A 24,228-nucleotide genomic window follows, 5' to 3' on the forward strand; every position below is an offset into this window, starting at 1 on the left:
TATTTCTGTGAAATTTCACCAAATTTCACAAATATTTTGCCAAATTCTTTCGGTGAATTTTGGTGAAATTTCACCAAATTTCATCAATATTTTACCAAATTCTTTCGGTGAATTTTGGTAAAATTTTATTGATATTTCTGTGAAATTTCACCAAATTTCATCAATATTTTGCCAAATTCTTTCAGAGAAATTTCAGAGACATTTTGTCAAAATTTCGCCAAAATTTCGCAGAAATATCAATGAAATTTCATGTAAAGAATTTGGCAAAATTTCAAGGCTGTATCTTAAAAAGCAAGAAAGTTACTAAAGTCAAGGTCAAAGTCAAGTGACCCCAAATTACTTGGGGTCATCAGTTAATTGTACTTGAATAGTCTAGGGAAAAATATCAGAAAATTTTTTGAAGTATTTTTTCCTAAGTAATTTATATAACAAGTGACCCCCAGGCTTTGGCCTCTTTTCATTCCAGAGGCATAATTTGACCAGATTTGTTAGAGAACCTCTAGGCAATGCTACATAACAAGAATCAAAGGCTTAGGCCTTGAACTTTCAGACATGAACATTTTTAAAAACAAATGCCTATATAAGTCTATGCAAAACTTGGGACCCCCATGGTGGGTCCTCTTTTCACCCCTGGGTAATTATTTGAACAGTATTGGTAGAGGACCATAAGGCAATATTACATACCAAATATCAAAGGCCTGTCTTGTGGTTTCAGGAAAAAAGATTTTTAAAGTCTTTTCCTTTATAAGTCTATGTAAAACTTGGGACCCCGGGGATGGGCCTCTTCTCACTCCAGCGACCTAATTTGAAAAGTCTTGGTAGTAGACCTCTAGATAATGTTGCATATGGTACCCTAATATAAAAGCCCTATGAACTGAGGTTTTGGACAAGAAGATTTTTAAAGTTTTTCCTTTTGGTTGCCATGGCAACCAGAGTTCTCCTTGAATTTCAATTCTTTGAATAATTTTGAAAGGGGGCTACCTAAGGATCATTCCTGTGATGTTTATGTTAGTCTCACACTTATCTTCTTTTTTTTCTACATTTCCCCACCCACTTGTTTACATCAATGTTTTCTAAATTTTCAGCATTGTTTGAAAAGCTTTAAACACTTATTTACAGTAGAACTATCTATTTTCAATTATTCTGCAATTTTTCTTCCACTATTACCATGTTCATGTAATGAAAATATGGTATTTTTCACAGATGGAAACAAATCTTCTATCAATGTGACTTTGCAGACGAAATATGTAATCACCAGTTATTTCCCTTGGTGATAATATAGATTGTAACCCTGAAAAATTATCCTACCCTTAATTGCATTTCAATTTGAAGAAAACACGCTTTGAATTTGCTTTCCCCTGTTAATTAATAACTTGGTGGCCATTTTAGGACATTAATTTGGCACATGTGTGAACATAGTAAGGCTTTACTTCTAAATAATGATGTATAACTTCATCAGATTTTCTCACCAAAATTTTGCTCACAAAAATTTGACAATCAAAATTTCACTGAAAAATAAATTTTGGTGAGAAATGAATTGCACCAAATTTCATTAAAATTTCATTGAAATTTTAGTGAAATTTCACCAAATTTTTATGATATTGTTAAATTTCACCTGTTTCAATGAAATTTGGTGAAATTTCACTGAGATTTTGGTGACATTTCTGTTTAATGTTTCAGCCTTATGGCCTTTATCAAAATGACAAATTTCGACACCATGGCGTTCTTTCAGTTCAACAATAATTGTAATACAAATCCGGAACTGGCGTAACGTTGTTCAATGTCATCGTCAAGTCCCGCTACAATCGAGACATATCTACGATTTACAGGGAATGCCGATATTTATCTTGTAAATAATGAAGTAAGTCTATTTAATATTACATATTGAAACAAACATGTAACATAAAAACCATGCAGATGCAGCACGATTGCATATGTAACTGTTACTTATATTGACACATTGGATGGATTTAACGTCGCACCGACACATGATAGGTCATACGGCTACTTTCCAGCTTTTGAATGGTGGAGGAAGACCCCAGGTGCCCCTCCGTGCATTATTTCATCACGAGCGGGCACCTGGGTAGAACCACCGACCTTCCGTAAGCCAGCTGGATGGCTTCCTCACATGAAGAATTCAACGCCCCGAGTGAGGCTCGAACCCACATCGATGAGGGGCAAGTGATCTGAAGTCAGCGACCTTAACCACTCGGCCACGAAGGCCCCCTATATTGACACATTGAAGCAATGTAGCAATATAATTACTAAAACTAAATTTACATAAAAATTGTAAAACTTAAACAAATATTTTTACTCAATTTTACATCAGTCGTGAAAAAAATATCAAAAGATAAAACTGAATATACATTGGCGTAGGAGCAGGGGGGGGGGGCCAGCGGGGTCCAGGCCCCCGCCACAGCTAGGAGAGGGGGGTCCAAAATATAGTTTGGCCCCCCCCCCCCCCCCCCCGAATATTTTGGAAAAGAGATATAAATTGCAGTCTAATATAACATTTACTTAGCATCATATAATTCTTTTCAACCTGATTTTTGATTTGCATTTGGCCTTCCCTTGTATTCTGACTAAAAATGTCTCTTTCCGTAGTGTGAGTACTGAAATCTGTACGCGCCACGCCAAGAATCGTTTACATTTTATAAAAATAATATATCATTGAGCGCAATCACTACAGTTCCGGTTTGAGCGTCTGCAAAATCAATGAAGGCCTAACTATTAAGCCTGTTTACGCATGTAAACGTTATGTATTTTTTTGTTTTTCATTGTCCATTCAAGGGAAATAATATTTCCACAACTTTATACCACAATTAGACAAATGCAGTGCTAATTGATTGTATGTCCTGGGCTTCAACAGAAGAATGTAAAAAAAATGGCACACTTAATTAGAACAATACATAATATGACTGATTAAGACAGTTCAGTGCCTAGTCGTATGTGTATCATCAGAATAACTCAATGATTGCTAAAACATAAAGGTTTGAGGGGCCTATGGCCCAATTAACCAATTAATCCCTGTACAAGGCTTTGAGGCTTTGTCATGAATAATGCACTGAGGATACCTTGTCGCTAACCACGCCCCCCCCCCCCCCAAACTGCCGGTTGAAAAGGTTTGGCCCCCCCAAAGTTAAACTAGCTCCTACGCCCATGATATAGGAAATAAATAATATGAATCGGTCTTTATCAAAGCTGTACTAAAATAGGAAAAATTTAAGAATAAAGGGAAGTAATTCAAAAATCTAGTCCATTTTTAGACGAAATCAAACAGTTTCTTATACAGCAAACTCCTACGCAGTCATCTCCCTTGCCACTCGAAGAACTGCGTAGGAGTCGGGAGGTAGGAAGAATCGCAGGTATATACATGTACAAAAAATTATTCAGATCAAATGCTGTTTTATTACTGATGAGTGCAATATGTTATTTTAAGGCTAAATTAGAGAAATCTTTATAATACGTTTCGAACTATTTTTATCGGCATATTTTCTCGGCTTCGGTCACATTCGGGGTTTTCTGAAATGTTTTAAAGGAATACACCTTCACTTTTCAAATTAGCCATGATCGGTGGGTCAACAGACCTAAAAACATATTTTTCATGCGAAATGACGCATTCTTTAACGTTTAACATATGTATGAAAATATCAACGGACTGTATCAGAGAACAGTTTATATCAATAAAAATATCTGTCGATTAGCCTGAAAAACGGGTAAAAACCTTGGCGGATTAATCTACCTTTCAGTGAAAACTGTCAGTATGATATTCTTGCAAGTTCCAGAATATGGTAATTATAGGTCTCAACCGCTTCGCGGTTTCAACCTAAAAAATATTACGCCCGCAAGTACCCTGTGGCTGGACATACAGCCGTCGTGTTTACTACCTGTCGTGATTTGACCATTATTTCTCATGTTTGAAATAATTTACATTTGACAGTGATAACGCTTGCACACGCCAGGAATCTGTCCTTGCGGATTTAGTCGTTTTCATGCAGTAGCCTGGCTCTATTAATCCACTTCCGTTGGTCTAAAAATGGTGTGAATTCTACCTTGTCTTTGTTTTAATATCATCGGCAAATTCAGAATATTTTAAAGAAACATTTAAATCGAAAGCAGTGTGTTATTTGTTAAGTATAAATTAATGTGGGTTGGCATTAAATCTCCCGCATTGAGTGTACGCACGCATTGAATGTACACTATTAAACTAACCCTAACCTTTAGTCAGTATATAGTACTCAGTACATGCGTACATCCAATAGGGGCGATTTAATGTTGACATATAAATGTGTCAAATAACGGCAGGTATAGTCAACACGGCGGCTGTATGCATAGGCGTAGGAGCAGGGGGGGCCAGCGGGGGCCAGGCCCCCCCAAAGCTAGGAGAGGGGGGGCCAAAGTATAGTTTGGCCCCCCGAATATTTTGGAAAAGAGATATAAATTGCAGTCTAATATAACATTTACTTAGCATCATATAATTCTTTTCAACCTGATTTCTGATTTGGCCTTCCCTTGTATTCCGACTAAAAATGTATCTTTCCGTAGTGTGAGTACTGAAATCTGTACGCGCCACGCCAATAATTGTTTATATTTTATGAAAATAATATATCATTGAGCGCAATCACTACAGTTCCGGTTTGAGCGTCTGCAAAATCAATGTAGGCCTAACTATTAAGCCTGTTTACGCATGTAAACATTATGTATTTTTTTGTTTTTCATTGTCCATTCAAGGGAAATGATATTTCCACAACTTTGTACCACAGTTAGACAAATGCAGTGCTAATTGATTGTATGTCCAGGGCTTCAACAGAAGAATGTAAAAAATGGCACACTTAATTAGGACAATGATTGCTAAAACATAAAGGTTTGAGGGGCCTATGGCCCAATTAATCCCTGTACAAGGCTTTGAGTCTTTGTCACGAATAATGCACCGGGGATACCTTGCCGCTAACCCCCCCCCCCCCCCCCCCCCCCCGCCACAAACCGCCGGTCGGACAGGTTTGGCCCCCCCCAAAGTTAAACTCGCTCCTACGCCCATGGTATGTCCAGTCGCAGCTAGGGTACCTGTAATTGCACCTACCTTGATACTTCACACACACACACACACACACACACACATAGAGGACAAGCCAATATGTAGTAAATGCACGTATACTATTTTTTCGGATGGGATTCAAGATGGCCTACTGGCAGCCATTTTGGATAAAAATATGTTCCCTTGATTTCTTGAAAACTATTACACCCACCTCTTAAACTTCATATACACACATAGAGGGCAGTATGTTGTTAATGTTCGTGTAATTCTTATCTGGTCATATCCAAGATGTCCGACTGTAAAGCACTTTTCCATTAATAACCACAGGCATGGGTCCAGTGTTTATTTTTTGTTTAAACAAAAAATAAACACTGGACCCATGCATGTGCTAACAAACATACACTTTGGGCCTGTATATCCACTTATGTGGTATTCAACATTTGCCCCCTCCCCACTGTGGGGCTGCTTGTTACTCTCCTACTGGTTGAAAACCAGTTTCGGGGACTATAGTAATGCGTCTTTTCCGTCCCCCTGCAATCGGCTTAAAAATCATATCCTAAATCAACGTGTAACAAGAAGATTGTGCACTTTAGTCAGATTGTATCACAGACCCCCTTAAAATACACATGAAGTACAGTAAAAGTATTAATAATGGTAAAAACATAAATTAGTGTAAGCAGCATAAAATATGCTGCACAAAGATTTCAGGAAATGGACACCCTGTAGGTTATATTGTAGTAATTCATCGTAATTGCCTCCGTTGAAAGAAGTAGCTTAAAAATAAACCCTCAATATTTCATTTTTTGGCACTTCTGCTTGTAAAATAGGGGCTTATTTCATTCGCAGAATGTATTTTCAGTAAAATAAGACAATTAAGTTTCATTCCCTTTACTCCATAGATACTCCTTTTAACTCCTCTATACATTACTCCATAGATACTCCTTTTAACTCCTCTATGCATTACTCCATATATAGATACTCCTTTTATCGCATTCTACTACACTGACAGTTTAAATGCAAAATACCAATAAAATATACTGGCAATGAAGCCTACAAAAGTATATTTGTGAAGTTTAAACTGTTAATAAAAGATCAGTTTCAGAAAAACTTGTAGTTATAATTGTAATTTATTGATAATTATCATTTTTAATAGCGCTCTCTCGTATTCTATAAATAGAACACACCGCAGATATACCATAATGCAACGCGCGAATTGCGGACAAGGGAGCGTTGTTTATATATAATGCATATATACTAAATTTTTACATTAACCTTTCAGTAAACTTCGAAGAGAATTAAAAAAGTAAAATACGGAAAATTTCACTTTGCCTGAAAGACCATCAATAACCATATATATTGAAATGAACGTAGGAAATATATAGACATATTATTTGAGTGTTTCGTTAGACCGGGGCCATTCAAAAGATATGTTCAAATAAAAAATCATTTAAAAAGTACAGTACATTGCATACAAATTACTCAATATTCTGCAAATTACGTCAATAAAGGACTGGCTTCAAGTCTTTATCACAAATATACAATATTTTTGGATTCGAAACAATGGCAGTCGAAAAAGTAAGTGCAAGATTATAATTTTGATTCATGATTTTCAAAGCATATATCAGCACAATCATTAATACATATATTTCTTTTCATACATTTGGTTCACACAACACCGCGCTGAGCCTCAATGAGTTGCTTGAAATGTCAGCTGTGTGATCGTGGTCCATTAAATACTTCCTAATTGAAAAAAAATGTGACAGGATTTAGGTAGAACTGTATGGTGTTGCATTAAATTAGCACCATGTTTTATCAGATCACATCTTAATATCATTGCTAAAAGTCAAATATCTACATGTCACACTAAGGTGTCATTTGTAACATATCATTACAGACGCATTTCACAGAGAAGTTTATTGTTTAAAAGAAGAACTAGATCTAGGTTATGAAATATTGCTGATTATCAGTTATACATATTGTTAATGACATTTCGAAATTTCAATAGGATTACTAGGATGTGCATGTGATATCATATATTCATGTATTTACATTTTGCAAAATACACAGAATAGTGATAAATGTTTGAACACTTGCGAATGAGGTAAATAGCAAATAGATATAATTATATTGATAACAAGAGCTGTCTCCGTAGGATGACACATGCCCCCGATGGCACTTTGAATGAATAGTTATGGCCGATGTTAGAGTTTAGGACCTTTGACCTATGGAGCTGGGTCTTGCGCGCGACACATCGTCTTACTGTGTCACACATTCATGCATAGTTATTTTAAAATCCATGCATGAATGACAAAGATATGGACCGGACATGCCCATCAATGCACTATCATGAAAAATGATCTTTAACGTCTAAGTGTGACCTTGACCTTTGAGCTACGCACCTGGGTCTTGCGCACTGCACGTCGTCTTACTGTGGTACACATTAATGCCAAGTTATTTGAAAATCCATCCATCGATGACAAAGATATGGACCGGACACGCCCATAAATGCACTATCCTTTAACGTCTAAGTGTGACCTTGACCTTTGAGCTACGGACCTGGGTCTTGCGCACTGCACGTCGTCTTACTGTGGTACACATTAATGCCAAGTTATTTGAAAATCCATCCATCGATGACAAAGATATGGACCGGACACGCCCATCAATGCACTATCCTTTAACGTCTAAGTGTGACCTTGACCTTTGAGCTACGGACCTGGGTCTTGCGCACTGCACGTCGTCTTACTGTGGTACACATTCATGCCAAGTTATTTGAAAATCCATCCATCGATGACAAAGATATGGACCGGACACGCCCATCAATGCACTATCCTTTAACGTAAGTGTGACCTTGACCTTTGAGCTACGGACCTGGGTCTTGCGCACTGCACGTCGTCTTACTGTGGTACACATTCATGCCAAGTTATTTGAAAATCCATCCATCGATGACAAAGATATGGACCGGACACGAAAATTGCGGACAGACCGACAGACTGACAGACCGACAGACCGACAGACGGTTCAAAAACTATATGCCTCCCTTCGGGGGCATAAAAATCATAAATGACGGTAACTGGAATGTGTAAAAAATTATAGAACAACATCATCCTTTCATATACTGATGACAATTCGATGTGTTATTACTGACATGGATTTAAAAAATTCAAAACTGTGCTGTCAACATTTTTAAGAATTTGGCAAAATATATTTCTTTGCATTGGAAGAACTGTTCAGTATTTAGGCCTAGTATATAGAAATTGAAATCTTGAGAAACACATTCGTTTGATATGCATCAGCTTAAAAAATACAAAAGGAAATAAATGCAAAATCTGTGATTTACTGATGCTAATGTACAGGAAAAGCACCGATTGTTTGTCCACACATTGAGACCTGTGCTATTTTTAGATAGCAGACATTGTCGGTGACTTCACAGATCCTTACATACGAGACAGCGCTATTCAGGTGGATTTTCTGAAAATCACACTGACTTTATATATATTAGGACAGCTATTGATGAATGGAAAAGTACATAGGTGACCCAAAAACAAGTTATTATTTGCATTCTATCATTCAGCTATGGCAAATTGCTTCCATGACTATTCGTCGAAAGACATTTGGTCGAAAAGACATTAGACAGAAAGGACAATTAGTCGAGTGTACAATTATTGGTCTCATAGGACTTTATGTCGAATGAATATTTAAAAGAATTTTCGTCGAATTTGGTCGAATTTAGTCAAACTTAAAGGCCTAGATTCACTACTATACAAGTGTACCCCCCCAAATCCAATATACAGCTCCCATCTTATCTGCTGCTTATCAGCGATTATGTAATAGCAACTGATTAGAGGGCAATTAGCACAGCAGGGACCCTAACTAGACCATGAAGATGTGTGCAGTGGAGTTGAAAGAAATTAATTTTTCTTCTGTAAATGTGGAATGATAATAATAATAATTATTATTTTGATATTATGTAGATGATAATAACTATTACTTTAATGTTATAATAATGATAATAATAATAATAATAATAGAAATAATCATAATCATAATTATTATTATTCTCATTATTATTATTATTCTCATTATTATTATTATTATTATCATCATGGGTATATTATTATTATTATTATTACTACTATTATATAACATATAGGATGACAAAAGATACAGTAATAATATTGAAAATAATAATGATAGTGAAAACTTCCTGAGTTCTTTGTGCTGACAAACAATATTTTTCGATTTGGAAATTGATTTTCATGTATTCATGTAATCAACATTATTTGAATATAAAATTATTGTGTTCCATCTATATTCAATTTTCATTTTCAGTATGTTGTCAAAAAGGACTTTTTTTCATTCTTTGCTTTGTAACTTTGAAATTCACATTCTGTTTTCAATTTAGACAAATGTTATTTAAAGTATTCTGCAAACTTTAGATGAGTGAAAGTCACATTTTTCAGAAATATCACAATTCTCCGGACAGAATTTGAAAAAATAAAAATTTGCATGTTTCTTTCAGTAAGTTTCTCATTATTTCATTATTGTGAAAATAAGTTTCTGATTATTTTATTATTGTGTTTGATCAACAAATATTTTTTTTTTTACATAGAAATGCCAAAAAAATTAGTATAACTTTAAAAGTTACCATTAATTTAAAATAAATTACATCGTTTCCCCTTCTCACTAATAGATACACTTGTAAGGTAGACTGACTCTCCAATAAACAATGACCCTTGTTTATTGGAGCCATACTGTGATGGTCTTTAGCCCCCAACTGTGCTGGTGAAGACAAAAATCCCTTGGCCCACTGCCAAAATCTAGGCCTTTAACTTACCCACTTTGCCGATATGTTTACAGTTTTCAACTCGATAAAGTAGACTCAGCTTGATTCATCATCAAATATTTATTCATCATAACTTAACCTCAAGTCTATTCCAATAGGAGGATACTACGTCATCGCGCACCTGCTAAAACGATCGTCCGCGGACACCAAAGGTAAACAAACCCGTTGCTCGGAAAGTAAAATTTGATCTTTATTTATCAACACTGACTTTTTGCAAAATCTCTTTCGGTGCATCGAAGAACTACATGTCCTATAGTGTCCCCGGTGTATATACTTTTCTAACAGTCCTTGTAGTTTTATAGATTACGATGTTTAAAATTTTTTTCTCAAAGATCCACTGCGTAAACGGACCCATAGATTTGCATGTCTGGCTTAATAGCCGCTTATAAAACCGTGCACGAGCTCGAATAATTGTCGTCGGGTCTTCCAAAATGCCCATACACTATCATCAACGTTCAAGTTTGTCCCGTGGTTATGTATTTAGGATGTTTTGAGAGAAAATTTAAAAAGATCCATCATGTAAACCGCTGATGAAAAGATCCACCATGTAAACGGGTGATAAAAAATCGATCCACCAGGATGTAAATTAACCTGAACTTCCTCCTTTTCTTTTTTTTTCTAGTTATGCTGATATTCTTTTAATAAATATTAATTGTATATTTCAGAAAATGTTCGTCTGTGCTCTATGCGCTAAAGAATATAAAAGCAAGTCTGGCTTAATTAAGCACGAGAAGCGGCATGCGGGCGTTGGCAAGCATAAATGTCTTCAATGTGGTATACTTGCCTTCTCCAGAAAAGACTTCGAGACGCACATAGCCAGGCACAACAATGACAGACTATATGTATGCACCAAATGTGGTATGTAATTAAGCAATGGCGATTTCTTTTGTAAATTCTGTTAGTTCATTGCTGATTTAATAGCATCCGAAATATTATGACTGATCATCTTTATAAACATAGGTCATAGACCTATAAACGTAGGTCAGTCACAATTCATTACGTCTCGTGACCGAAACCCGGTCTCGTTAGCTTTCAAAATAAAATCTCACTATTTTCACCTACAGTTTTGATTATTTATTTTATATACACATCTAGTATATTTATTATATGAATGAAAAGAAATAAAATATTCCTTCAAAATCTTTTAAGTATGACAAGTTAAAATGACTTAAGTTTCAACATACCCAAATTTTGCTTCTTCACTATGCTAGATCTATATGCTTATACAGTTAGTTAACGGAATGGCAGATCTCAATTCCTAACAACAAAATTATTTTTAAAAAGTGTTTGGACATTATCATTAATTCCAGTTTCAGTGAAGACTTATCATTATTTAGACGCATTTGAAGTGATGATAAGATGCTAAAAATGTATTTTCAATGGTCCCCAAGTCGAACTGTTAAAATGATGCAATAATAATCACACCACACCTGTTCCCGTAGTTTGATTTAAGACTTAGTGTAATGATATTAGTAATGCTAGCGCAAACGATATTTACATATCTACTTTAACCTTTTCAGGCAAGACATTTAAAACGCAAAAAGACATGCAAGATCACTCAAGGCTAGAGGATTCTGATGGGAAATATGAGTGTGACACCTGCGGGTCAAAGTACAAGAAGAAATCGGACCTAACGGAGCATGTGAGAAAACATAGTGGAGAGAAACCTGAAAGATGCATCGGATGTGGGAAGTGTTTCCGGTTCAAGAACAATCTCCGTAGACATTTAAAGACACATGCAAAAGGACCGCAGGCTGGTACAAGTGGCATGTAAATGTTAATGCTGTAACAATGTGTGCCATTTTTAGCTCATCTGATTTTTTGAAGAAAAAAAAGATGAGTTATTGTCATCGCCTGATCGGCGTCTGCGTCGGCGTCGGCGTTGCCAGGTTAAGTTTTTTTGTTTAGGTCAGCTTTTCTCCTAAACTATCAAAGCTTGCAACACTTGTTCACCATCATAAGCTGACCCTGTACAGCAAGATACATAACTCCATCCTGCTTTGTGCAAGATTGATGGCCCCTTTTGTACTTAGAAAATATCAGTTTTCTTGGTTAAGTTTTATGTTTAGGTCAACTTTTCTCCTAAACTATCGAAGCTATTGCTTTGAAACTTGCAATACTTGTTCACCATCATAAGCTGACCCTGTACATCAAGAAACATAACTCCATCCTGCTTTTTCCAAGAATTATTGCCCCTTTTGGACTTAGAAAATCAGTTTTCTTGGTTAAGTTTTATGTTTATAACAGGACAAGAGTAATAAAATATAATCATAGAAGCACTCTTCCTTGAGCAATTTGTAAAAAGTAAATGAAAGACAATAACGAATACTGATTAATACAAGAGCACCGCCATGTGGATGCAGACGCTCATCTGATTTTTATGTGTGATACCTGATATTTTCTAAGTCCAAAAGGGACTATAATTCATGCAAAATGCAGGATGGAGTTATGTACCTTCTGGTACAGAGTCAGCTGTTGATAGTAAACAAGTGTTGCAAGCTTTGATAGTTTAGGAGAAAAGCTGACCTAAGCAGGATGGAGTTATGTATCTTGCTGTACAGGGTCAGCTTATGATGGTGAACAAGTGTTGCAAGCTTTGATAGTTTAGGAGAAAAGCTGACCTAAACATAAAACTTAATCTGGCAACGCCGACGCTGACGCAGACGCCGATTAGGCGATGACAATTACTCATCTTTTTTTTCTTCAAAAAATCAGATGAGCTAAAAATGGCACACATTGTTACAGCATTAACATTTACATGCCACTTGTACCAGCCTGCGGTCCTTTTGCATGTGTCTTTAAATGTCTACGGAGATTGTTCTTGAACCGGAAACACTTCCCACATCCGATGCATCTTTCAGGTTTCTCTCCACTATGTTTTCTCACATGCTCCGTTAGGTCCGATTTCTTCTTGTACTTTGACCCGCAGGTGTCACACTCATATTTCCCATCAGAATCATCTAGCCTTGAGTGATCTTGCATGTCTTTTTGCGTTTTAAATGTCTTGCCTTAAAAGGTTAAAGTAGATATGTAAGTATCTTTTGCGCTAGCATTACTAATATCATTACACTAAGTCTTAAATCAAACTACGGGAACAGGTGTGGTGTGATTATTATTGCATCATTTTAACAGTTCGACTTGGGGACCATTGAAAATACATTTTTAGCATCTTATCATCGCTTCAAATGCGTCTAAATAATGATAAGTCTTCACAGAAACTGGAATTAATGATAATGTCCAAACACTTTTTAAAAATAATTTTGTTGTTAGGAATTGAGATCTGCCATTCCGTTAACTAACTGTATAAGCATATAGATCTAGCATAGTGAAGAAGCAAAATTTGGGTATGTTGAAACTTAAGTCATTTTAACTTGTCATACTTAAAAGATTTTGAAGGAATATTTTATTTCTTTTCATTCATATAATAAGTATACTAGATGTGTATATAAAATAAATAATCAAAACTGTAGGTGAAAATAGTGAGATTTTATTTTGAAAGCTAACGAGACCGGGTTTCGGCCACGAGACGTAATGAATTGTGACTGACTTACGTTTATAGGTCTATGACCTATGTTTATAAAGATGATCAGTCATAATATTTCGGATGCTAATAAATCAGCAATGAACTAACAGAATTTACAAAAGAAATCGCCATTGCTTAATTACATACCACATTTGGTGCATACATATAATCTGTCATTGCTGTGCCTGGCTATGTGCGTCTCGAAGTCTTTTCTGGAGAAGGCAAGTATACCACATTGAAGACATTTATGCTTGCCAACGCCCGCATGCCTCTTCTCGTGCTTAATTAAGCCAGACTTGCTTTTATATTCTTTAGCGCATAGAGCACAGACGAACATTTTCTGAAATATACAATTAATATTTATTAAAAGAATATCAGCATAACTAGAAAAAAGGAAAAGGAGGAAGTTCAGGTTAATTTACATCCTGGTGGATCGATTTTTTATCACCCGTTTACATGGTGGATCTTTTCATCAGCGGTTTACATGATGGATCTTTTTAAATTTTCTCTCAAAACATCCTAAATACATAACCACGGGACAAACTTGAACGTTGATGATAGTGTATTGGCATTTTGGAAGACCCGACGACAATTGTTCGAGCTCGTGCACGGTTGTATAAGCGGCTATTAAGCCAGACATGCAAATCTATGGGTCCGTCTACGCAGTGGATCTTTGAGAAAAAAAATTTTAAACATCGTAATCTATAAAACTACAAGGACTGTTAGAAAAGTATATACACCGGGGACACTATAGGACATGTAGTTCTTCGATGCACCGAAAGAGATTTTGCAAAAAGTCAGTGTTGATAAATAAAGATCAAATTTTACTTTCCGAGCGACGGGTTTGTTTACCTTTGGTGTCCGCGGACGATCGTTTTAGCAGGTGCGCGATGACGTAGTATCCTCGTATTGTATTCGAACAGTACACAATATACTGTTAAAAAATCACATGTTACATTACAACTGATGACAGCAGCACATAATTCGTCTAATATTTTTTCTAATTAAAAGGACTTTAGGGAATCAACAACAAACAACACCTTTAGGCGTTTACTGATCGTTTAATTTGAGTAATTATCAATAATAATTTATTTTCGACCAAGTGTCGTGGCCTGTTAATTTTATCGACTAATTGTCGCATTCTGCATAATGCCCATTAGGCATAATGTCTTTTCGTCCATTTGTCTGTTCGACCAAACGTGTTTCGACGAAATGTCGTGCACCCGGCAAATTATGTAAAAGTGAGACAAAAGATTGGTGTAATAAAAGGTGTGGTTATCATAACAACTATTAAAATCCATAGATCACTTGTGGAATTTATGATAATTGACCTGGACCCCTTGGAAGTGTGTTTATTGTGCACAGCTGTCAAAACAAAGCAATTAGGGTGTTGTTTGCATCATTATTTATGATGTGGATCAACAAATTTTATAGAAAGTGTCTATGATCAGTGCTTCTTATCAAAACATTATGTAATTAATCAATTTTATGATCTATGAAGTTCTGTAAGTTTGGTAGGGGTGTAGATTTTAATGATTAATTAAAGGGGTTTGCTTATTTTGAAAATCCCTTAATATAGACCTTTCTAGTCTTTCATTTACCTTCAATTAATAAAATTGTGCATTTGTAACAGTAAAAATATTTCTTTTCTGTTGTATCACATGCATAAAACAGCTAAATTATAATAATATTCTAAGGTCTTAGGTTTGTAGCTTTCTATTGTTTAAAATATTTATCACAAAATTATGAAAAATATACCATCAGAAAGGAAATTTAATTCTAAAAATAAATTATGTTGGATACTAAATGGTTAAAACAAGTATTCATAGACTAATTTTGATCTGAGTAACACAGGTATAAATTTTGCATTTTTCTCCAATAACCTGTATGGAGATAGTGTACAGATAATGCTTCTGAGTGTATTGGGTATCAATAATCAATACTATTGTATCTGTATGGAGTAAAGTGTTAAATTTCGTGTGTTTATGGCAAAGACAAAATTAAAATAGAGGTGTTTACTGTGCGACACTGTCAAGAAAGCGATCCACTAAGGGCAGGGCTTCGGAAATTTGCCGGTTTGTCGGTTTTGGACCGATTTTTGACTTTTCAGACCGATTCATGAAGTGAAAAAACGAAAAAAATCGGTCCCGTAAAAATGGAGAAAAGTATAAATTTCGGTCTGATATCTCAATACACGATCACCTGCCAAGCAGGAAATTGTTGGTCGCACCCTCAAATAATCAATAAACGTGTCAAACGGTCTGATTGTCACTTTGATAATCGGTCCGCAATTAGCACGTGACGCAATCAGTGCTCGCGCGGCACATCCTTTAATGTTTACAGACAGCCGACTGCAATGTATTTAACATTTTTGACTGATTTCCAAATATGTCTGACTGGATCTAAATCATTTCGACGGGGATCCACTTCTTTTATTTAGAATCCGACGGATGGTTTATTTCAAAAGGCTATGTTTGATCACGGTAAAAAACAAATGGTCACTGCATTTAATCAAAGAGCTATAATTGTACATTATAATGAGACATCACACGGAAAACCGATCAAAATATTTTTTATAATTACTTGATTTGAAAAAAGTACAAGATTCATTTGTTGGGGCTCCAGTTGAAACAAGTGCAGAAAATCGTCTTTGCAACCTGACTGTGCAAAAATGAAAAAGAAAAAAAAGCAATGGACTGGCAAACACGAATGATAAAGAAAACCGGAGTGGCGCTGTTTATCAAATCGGTCTTTTAAAAAACGTTTCAAAATGAGATTTTGTTTACATCAGAAGAGAACATATAACTTTATAAAATGTAGTTGCTTATTAAGTTCAACATAAGTGAAATGAAATATCCGTGGCCAACACGCGTGACCTTTTGGTACTATACATGCGGGAAATTCGATCTCTGCGTTCATATAACGTACACATTCGGTCCGCGGCAGAGTATTCTTATAATACTGAGACTGTTTAGCAGAGAATATGTGTCGTGTAATTCACTTTGACGCATTGTATTTTATAGAATTCCGTCAAAGAATGAGGAAACATCACAAAGTATCTGCCGTGTATACGGTACCGGTCACGTGCGTTGGCTTTTAGACTAGTTACGCACAGGTTATTAATAAAACCCGGCCCGGCCCAAACCACGGAAATAGCCGATTCCGATTGTACGGAAACTACCGGAAACATACGGACGGAAGGCTAATATAATTACGAATGATATCGTGTCGATATCAACTTACATATTAAGAATTTAGAAAAAAAAAACTGAACTTTATGATGCCCGCGAGGAATTTCTTTGATGAATGGGTTAAGACTGCTGTTCTTTCTGGTTGCAAAAACATCTTAATATAATTTGTAACCTTGTACCCAGGAAGTCGTTATACATAGCTTGTTTTGACGAGCCTTTTAATTAGTTCCCGAAATTTTGTAACGTTATCATTATATACTATTTTATAATCACGTTTAGTCCAAAAAGTTGTTATATTTCGAAGAAAGGAATTCCTCTCGGGCCTCAAAGAGTTTTTGTTTCACCTGTGCATTCCCAAAGCTTAAATAGTTCTTTGTGTCCGGTAACATGCCTAAAAAATAGGTAGTACATAGGCAGGTGTTTTTTTAATACTTTTTTTTTCAGTAGGAAATTATTTTTATGTAAAAAAAAATGAATACGAATAATTTCTTATATCACTGACAATTTTTAAAGAATAGAATGAGCAGTTTTTTAAAACTTTTTATTAAAAAGTTTTTAAAAAATCTCAAAGACCATAAAACATTTAGGGGTCATGTAAAAAATTTAGGATAGGTCGGGATACCGATTACGCACGAAGAATGCAGCGTTGAATATTGAAAAGTTTTACACACGGTACCCCATATTTTTTAAATATTCCTGTATTGATATATAGAAACAAATACTGCGATAGGTTAAACCCGTTTGTTCACGCAGTATTCTGAGTATCTCTTGAACCTAGTCGACTGAATTGACGTACGATGAAAGTCACACATTGAATATATTGTGGTACATTGCAGTTTGTGGCATAGTATTTGCACTTTCTATAATCAATTTCATATTCGGCATGTTGCTATGATGTTTTAACATCTTTTTTATTCATTTTTTTTTTCAAGTTTGCAAGTAATCTCTGAATAAACTGACTTACTTAAGTTATATTCAAATTAGTTCAAAACTATATAGAGTAGAATCGAGATACAAATTTCACCTTTTTTCATTTTTGTACAGATGTCTCGTAATCCGGAGGTCACGGGGTCGAATCCTGTCAACGGATTTTGACCGTGACTCTAACAGTCCCTTCTTTCGGTGCGAGTATTGGTTAGTTTCCAGGAAGCAGTCATCGAGTGTATTTCACATTAGTTGGTGAACCAAAACTCGACGCAAAAAAAAAAGAAATCTTTTAAATGGGAACAAAATTACCATTTAACTCCACTCAGTATATAGAACGATTCACACTGTTTCGTGAAAAAAGACCAAGTAAAAACTTGTTAAGGTTCGTTTGGATATTTACCAATGCTCTACACTTTCAGATTATGCATTTAGATACTTCAAGATTAAACTTCAATGGTTAGACATATCTTGCAAAACTTTGCAATTTATTTAGGTTGAATTGATATATTATTGTATACAGAATGCCCTTTCAGTCAGTTTGCTAGTGCTCGGCATTTTTGATACATAACAACAGAAGAATCGTTTGAGCCCGCTAATCATAATTTACAAATAAGTCTGGAAAAAGCAAAATAAAACTTTGAATGGATGTTGTTTCTTCAAATCTCACAAATTTCTCCATTAAGATTTTTTTCTTTTTGTAAATTTATCAATATCACAGTGTACTGCAGACGATTTACTTTAACATTGCTTACTTTACTATGGTCACGTGACCACACCGGAAGTGAACTGTACTTGGATCTATACTGAGCAGCTTTAATGCTGTCGCATTCTGAGACCCTACGTTTTGTGAGTTTTTCACTGGCAGAACCAAACCTGTTGTAATTATGCAAATTAAAATGTTGCTCTTTTTTAAATGTATATAGACAGAGTAATTGCACGATAGTTTGCAGTTTTTACGAAGGATCTGAGTGTAATCTCCAGATAAAATGGTTTGTTAAACTGCCCTATGTGGCCAAATCCATAAAGCATCTCAGAAAAGTTTTAACCTTACATATTTTTTTTCAACTTTGCGGTAAAGAAGGTGTAATGAGCGGGATTTTCCAAAAACAAGTTGCATCCTTCATAACTTGTTTAAATAATAGTAAAAGTTGATCTTCACCCGATATTACATTGTGTTGAAAAGGTAAAATTCGTACTTCTCACGCAAATGGCGTCGAGAAATCACATTTTAGCTCAACCCTAAATATATATAGTTGTGACGTTTCTGTTTTTACGGAGATTAATTTATTTTTTGGGTTGTCCATTATATCCAAAAAATAATTATGTTTCATTTGGTATAACAGGCCGATTGAAACCTATATATTTTCAAACGGAATGACTAAGTACTGTGTTCTTTTTTTTTTCAGAAATACAATTGTGATAAAAAAAATTGAATTATAATACGAGCGAAAAATAAACAGGGGTCTCCTTCGTTTTCGCGGTATTATCTTAATTTTCTCCTACCCTATTTTCACACGCAGCTATTGCACACTCAATTTTTACATACAAATGCTTGTATCTAAGGGAAAAATAAGTTAATCACCAAAAAAATTTTACAACAGCATAGATTTCATTTTGATTATATTCTTATTTTGTTAGCCATTTTCGATTTCTTTCCGATTTTTATTGTTACGCGTGTATCCCTGAATACATGTTACATACAAAAGCGGCGTAATGAAAAACATAATAGTACTTCTTATTAGACATTTTACTGATCGTTCGCCACTCAGTATGTATCTTTTATTTTCTGAAAATGTTCCTGAAATGTTTTTGAATAAAATAAAATTACAAAATGACTACCAGGTTCATTTTCATGCTGCGGCGCTAGGAAAATTTTGACTGTGCATATCAAAGTCCCGACCAACTTAAAAGCCAGAATTAGCCGGGAAGAAATATTTCCTGTTGTGGCCTTTTGGGATTTTAAGCCCATTTTCGTCAGCATTTTATTATACATTTACATTTTAAATACCAAACTCTTTCTCTACAATAACTTACAATTGTCGCATTGAAAAATATTAGTCAGGGATAGAGTTATTTCGAGGGATCACCCTCTCAGGAATACATTATTTATTTTATTATACCGAAAAATTAATGAAATGATTTATTTAACATTTTAAAAGTTATTACTTACCAAATAATGAAGACAGAATTAAGGAAGTTTTACTAGTAAGCACTTAGATATTGTCGTGACTTCGCTGTATAAAATACCTTTTGATAGGTATAGTCTTGAGGTTACATATCGCTGTATTTATGGGCATACTTCAACAAAATCAGCAGCAGTAACATTCGAAAAACGGCGATAACTACGGAAGATATAATGAGAGCACTCATTTTCTTAGTAGTTAGTAGTTAGTCAATTTCCAGTCTGATGGTTATAGTTTCAGTTTAATATTTGATGAAAAATTGTTTTCAAATCATTCAAAAGCAGAAAAGAAAAATAGGCCGGGTTCACACATGTATGAACACAAGATAAAGTAATTTAATCCTATGTATAAATAAGCGCATCGTCTTTCAATCAGTACGAAAGTATCGATCTCTCATAGGGAGACATGAAAATGTAATATCACACGCGCAGAAAAACAAAATAGCGTTGTTGCGCATGTGATATGAAATTATTGTTTTTATCATTAAACCTATATTGATAGTCCTTTCCATTGTTCTAGATGTAGTCACATGTTCAACGATAAAAAGTCGTATTTTCTCAAAGGCGGAGCCAAACACACGTATTGACCTCCAGCTGTAACGTCCACACGTTATTACGTTAAAACAATGCGACGTCGTATACAATAAATTACGAAAGATGACCTAAGGCTGCAGACATTTATATCTAATGTTTATACTTATGAGTAGGCTGGATTTAATAATAAAACAATTGTCGCCTTTTATGTGTGGTCGATATGTGGATTTATCGACCTGTTAAAGCGATATCAAGTCGATAAATTCGCACGAGGTAGATATTGCTTTTATTAGGCCGATAAATCCACATATGAGCCACGCCATGAGAAAACCAACAATGTCTGTTGCGATTAGAGAAACCGTTAGCATCCAGACCAGACTGCGCGGATGTTGGTTTTCTCATGGCGCGGCTCATATCGACCTCACTAAAAGGCAATTATTGTATAATATCACATGCGCAGAAATTGAAAATAACGATTGTGCGCACGAGATATAAAAACGCTTGTAAATATGATATATTATTCAAGTTAAACTTATGGGAAAATTGCATTGGACATTGTGTGGGGTATAATAATTTAACATCTGAATTGCACACATTTGTAATCCATGCTTTAAAATGTTCATTTAAAAACAAAAAAGTTAACATTGTGTGAATAGTTGTATAAGCATAGGCTGAAATAGTTCGTAGTCCGACCAGACCGGTTTTTTTTTAATTCTGTGTTAAAAAGATATGCTAGTATTATTTCAAATATAAAAGAAAGAGAAATAAAAAAATAAATAATCTAAAAATAACGTTAGCAGTAAATTGTTAAAACACGAAAGTTCATTGCCATTACTACCCTCCCATTTATCCATATTAGATATTTACTGTTTTTTATTCTTTTGTTTGAAACAGACTGAGCGGGCATGTTTGGGGTTGAGGGGGGGGGGGGGGGGGGGGGGGGGGGGGGGGGGGGGCGGTCCGGGTTCGAAACTTTGCGACCGATCTTTCATATTTTATACGCCAGTTCATTCATTTCTACAACTTACTGTAACTCCGGGTATCATCTCCATACATATCACCCGGTTTTGTTTAAAGCTAAATCATATGATTTATCATTTGAGCAACATTTTTTGATATTTTTTTTCAGTTTTCTTGTATTTCAGGAACAAAGACCTATTACATAGAGTTATACCTCTTCTGGAAATGTTTACTTTGATACTTTTTATGAAATTTTGTAATTGCCTCCCTTTAATATGAAAAAAAAAATGTAAAAAGTGGACTTTTTTTTAGCTTTTGATATAATTTATAGTTTTATATTCTGATTTGAATACTTCAACAACCTGAAACAAATGGCAAGTATGAAAACAGCGCATAGCTTCGAAGTTCATCTATTTTCGATCTATCTTGGTTGCGCAACCGAGATAGGCAAAAGGAGTATAATAATAATTTCATAAACTTACATTTCTTGTTAATTTTCGCAAAATGTGTACTTATCAATGCAAACCTTTGACAACCTTAATATAAGAGTGTTTATATTCATATGTTCTCTAAGGCAAGATATTTTTATTAAATTAATACCAAATTTGATAAATACTTACAGTGCGCACTAGTGCACGGTATAGACCCCTTCGCCGTACTACACAACCTAGTGTCACATCGTTAGGTGTGAAATAACGACGTACCATTAACTAGCCTGTCAAGTTCTGTGGAAAGTATCCTGCAAAATGCTATCTCATGTCTGTCCGGTACACAAAATGACACACCGACTGCCGAACGTAAATATTACTTCTTTGATTGAGTGTGATTCAAATATCTTGTTATTTTAGGTCTTTGCTTATGTCAAGCGCAATACTTCATCAAACATACGTATCATCAATATTAAATACTTTGCTTCTACTTTTGTAATAATGAAATAAAATACACATAAATTTGTCTTCATTAAGATGACGGTATCACCATTCGTAATTATATTAGCCTTCCGTCCGTAAGTTTCCGGTGGTTTCCGTACAATCGGAATCGGCTATTTCCGTGGTTTGGGCCGGGCCGGGTCGGGCCGGGTTTTACTAATAACCTTACGCACACGGTGTCAATGCCTCGGTAATTTTATCCTTACAAGTATTTTCTCGGAAAAACATCGAAATTTAAACAAAGTAACGATCACACATAACACTGAATAACTGTCTTCATTGTATGGAAACACGCGGTGACCGGTAACTCAGTTTTAATGCATGACATGCTTATTTCTTTACTCTATCACGTTTTACAAAATATGTAATATTGGGAATGCGGTGGGTGGGGTAGCGCCGATGTCAGGATTTTCGTTTCGGACCGATTGAGTTATCAAAATTTCCGGAGCCCTGACTAAGGGTTAGTGGATTCAATCTGGCACTGTTTCACTACAAATCACCCCATTTACTGTTCATAATTTGACAGCTTATTAATCGTAGTTTGCGATGATATATCGGTTTCAATAGGTTAAAATTCTAGAAAGTATAGTCTTGTGCGCGACACATCATCTCATGATGGTGAACATTTGTGCCAAGTTATTTCTGAATCCCTGAATGCATAAAGAAGTTATGGCACGGACACGAAAAATAGACCCTGTTTTACCTTTGTCACATTAAAGAGAAAAGGAAAACAATAAGACAGGCATTAACTACATATTGCCGATGTTTGTGTGTAAAGTTTGAGAGAGGTAGATGTAACAGTATTCAAGTAATTGCACGACCAAATTTATGAGGACACACATACAAACAGACCGAACAGACAGACCGCATGGTGACTCCTATATACCACCCTCCTTCAAACTTCATTTGCGGGTTATAATTATGAAGAAATAATACAGGAGCATAGGAAAAGCCGCTATTTTATAAATTAGTCAGTTGCAAATAGGCATACAGTCTCTTTTACGAAAGTTGAAACACTTGTACAGTACTCAAGTAAACATGCATACAGTCAGGAATTAACACCGAATCTTCTTTCGTTGGCGGTTATAAACAAACTGGAGATTTTAGCAACGATTTTATTTGATTTTACCAAACTAGTATTGTTTCTTTATCTATGAAATAGTGGGATTTATATGTATACATAGATCATTCTTCAAGCAAGAAAATATGTGGCTTACGGAAGGTCGGTGGTTCTACCCAGGTGCCCGCTCATGATGAAATAATGCACGGAGGGGCACCTGGGGTCTTCCTCCACCATCAAAGCTGGAATGTTGCCATATGACTATAAATGTGTCGGTGCGACATTAAACCCAACAAAAAAAAATAATAAAAAAAATAAAAATAATTATGGACTTTTGAAGCCGACATTGTACAATTTCTGGACAAAATCCGTGATCAATCGAGTTTTTCGCTATAATTTTACCTGTAATCAGATTAACACATTATATACAGAAACAAATCATGTCCAGCTTCCAATAAAATTTAAATATACATACCATCAAAGCATATCAGTCACTTTAAAATGGTGTTTTTCAACTTTTTAGCTGTCAGTTTATTGTTTTGATCGATCACAACAGGAAGAGGGGGAATACAGTCATATATAGGCTGTGAAGAAGCGTGAACAAGTATGAAATCAACAGAACTGCCAGTTTCTGACCTCATGTGCCTCGAAGTTATTTGAGGACATCTGATGCTTCTACTGATAAACCAACTGTAATGCAGTAGCGATAATCACATGTATTTGGCAGCCTGGAAAACCTGGGATGGGCTCGTGGGATGGGATGGGATGGGCTGAAGGTCATGGGATCATGGGCCCAAGGTCAGAGAAATATATAGTGAGAAACATGAATTAAAAGTTCAATTGTGCAATTAAGAGGTCAGCTAAGGATAACAGGGACACAGCCTGTAATTACAATTCCCAGAGTGAGACTCACACTGTATTGGCTGCCAAGAAGGGAAACAAAGAAAGAAAATACCAACACTGTCTTCTAACTTGTTAGAATGTACTTCTACGGTTCCAATATAAGTGATGAAAAATTTATGGACTGTATTTTTTTATCATAAG

General features: G+C 35.4%; 1 protein-coding gene across 1 annotated transcript in view; it reads left to right on the forward strand.

Moving 5' to 3' along the window:
• Positions 1-24,228, forward strand: part of LOC123524452 (hydroxymethylglutaryl-CoA synthase 1-like) — a 369,785-nt gene that overhangs the window by 332,591 nt on the left and 12,966 nt on the right. The window lies entirely within an intron of this gene.

Source organism: Mercenaria mercenaria, chromosome 3 (genome assembly GCF_021730395.1).
Source record: "Mercenaria mercenaria strain notata chromosome 3, MADL_Memer_1, whole genome shotgun sequence".
NCBI classification, from domain to species: Eukaryota; Metazoa; Mollusca; class Bivalvia; order Venerida; family Veneridae; genus Mercenaria; species Mercenaria mercenaria.